This window comes from Cynara cardunculus (genome assembly GCF_001531365.2).
Source record: "Cynara cardunculus var. scolymus isolate 2C chromosome LG 1, CcrdV1, whole genome shotgun sequence".
NCBI classification, from domain to species: Eukaryota; Viridiplantae; Streptophyta; class Magnoliopsida; order Asterales; family Asteraceae; genus Cynara; species Cynara cardunculus.
In genome coordinates, this window is record NC_037528.1 from 33,431,753 (window position 1) to 33,434,243 (window position 2,491).

The window sequence follows — 2,491 nt, forward strand, 5'->3', positions numbered from 1 at the left end:
AGATAGGCAAGATGTTCCATAGGACAAAGATTAAACTTATACACTCTCTGGAAGCTGTGTTCGCCTTCATAGTCAAGGAAAATAAATCCAAACTCAGGCTTTAGATGCATAGTGTTGGTTATGTAAGGACCCTTCGCTGGCAAAGAGAGGTTCAACATTGAGATGTCTGGCTTATTCGAATCCTTCAGAACTTCATCCAAGGAGAACTTTGTTTCATGTTCATTTCTCAGAGTTGGTCCGCCATTAGGACTTGAAGGTCTTCTTCTTCCACCTTTCTTCAGCGACGGCTTTGTAGGTACATTGACAAATTTAGACATCTTCTTGATTAGCTCGTTGAGGATGTCTTCAATTATCGGCTTGTGCCTTGACTTAGAGTGCTGAATGGCTTGGCGGATCTCCAGCCATTCAATGTAGTCGTACTGGCCTAGGTAGGAAGGATACTCTGTGACAAATTCAAGGTTGTCTATGGTGATGAGCATTGAGACGAGAAGTCCACCATCTTTCATCCGGCTACTGCGTGACGTTTGAGATACGGTGAGGACTTATTCTCTTGATCAGAAGATCTTCGCTCCACTTTCTGTCTCAGTCGTTCAGCTTCATTGCATTTTCATGTTCAACTTCTACAATGGAAAGCAACTTAGCTTGGGCCTTGGCAACGTTCACCATCTTTTTAGACTTTTTCTTTGAAAGAACTTGAGCAGCAAGAGACTTGGCCAATTTTATGTTGTCCTCAATTTGTTGTCGTTGAAGATTGAGTTCTTCCTCAGCCTTGAGTGCCTCGAGTCTTTTAGCTTCAGACATAAAGTCAAACTAACCACAACTAGAGGTACGAAGACGGATTTTTACTCTAGTTTGGTCGAGTGACTCCTTAGAGTGAGACATCTACTGGTTGCTAGGAACACTGGAGGTTAGGTTTTCAGATACCTATTCCTCTAGCCGACCGCAGGTAGTAGAAGGAATAGACGAAAGTTGACAAAAAGAAGTAACAATAGCAAACCTGGACGATTCTGTAATTTGAGGCACAACAGGTTTGAAGAGTACCTTAAGATTTCCATTCTTCAGCAACACCATTGTCTTTCGATTTGGTGTTCTGGTCCTTTTCGGAAGTGTCCTTTTCTTTTTCTTTCTTTTTCTCCCCATAAAATGCAGTATCCCTAAGAGAGACTCGTTTCAGAGCGCTGGCGGGTTTTTGGTACTGAATAGTGAATTCGTCATCATCGTCCTCATCATCATCACCACCGAGATCCTTTCTAGCATCAGGAAGGGAAGGAGAATCATCGTCATCTTCATTCTCATCGTCTTCATCATCATCGTCTTCATCATCATTTTCCTTATCACCAGCATCAACTACAGGGGTGATAGGAAGGTCTTCGTCACGAGCTTCAACATTAGCTCTGACGGTTTCATCAACAACCTCAATTTCATTAGCTTAAGCTCTAATAGCGTCACCTTCAGCTTCAGTTTTGGGGATAGCAACAACAACATCTAAATCTATCTCCCCCTTTGTTAGCTCCATTATTCCTATCTTGTAAAAGTATAGAAAAAGTATATTGTAACTCTTGACAGAAGGTTATCTCCACAGAAGAAAACAGAGGACTAGCAACAGAAGCCGTTTGATCTAACAAGTGAAAAGTGGCAGAACCTCTGATGTGTCTCACAGAGGTTCTAGAAAATGGTCCTCTGTCAAAAAGAACACGCAAGTCTTTTACAGCAGAGCCTCTGAGATGGCTCACTGAGGGTCTGCGGATTTGGTCTTCTGTGAAGTTTCTGTTCTATCTGTTTTCAAAGGTTGTTAGCCGCATGTGCTTTTCACGTGACTAGGGAATAATCGACTTTATTTGGACGACTCAGATGAAGACACGCATCAAAATCTTGTCACTAAGGTCGTTAGGAACTAGTATAAATAGCGGATAGGACCTTTGTAATTAGTGGTGCTTCCTGTATTGTAATTGTCAAAAATTTTCAATTGAATCAATTGAAAAACCTTTGGAGCAATCTTCCTGCATTCATTTTCTTCGTTGAAACTGTGTGTTCTTGGTGTGTTTAGAATTTCTAATCACTTACTCTGTTTTGCTCTTATTATTATTTCTGCTGCACTTCAATTGTTTTAGAGCTTATTTAGAGTATTAGATCAATACCAAAGTCGAATTCAGATCCAACAATTGGTATCAGAGCAGGTTTTGAATTCTAATTCAATTAATTCTGCTTTTGACAACAAACCAGATTTTAAATCTAACAAAACTCTTGAGAATACCTTCAGATCTTCAAAAAATCTTAAATGTAACATTCCAAATACTAAGTCCATTTTTAAAAGACGAAGGCTTTTGGTTGCTCCAGACTCAAGAACTTCTTTAATAATGGAAAATGTTGCTTTTGAAGACTATATTGACTCTTTCTCACCTTCTGAAAGGAAGGATTCCATTCCAAGGAAATTTATGAGACAAGTTCAGATAGGAATTTTCAAGTTTGGACAACCAGAGACCCAAGAAGA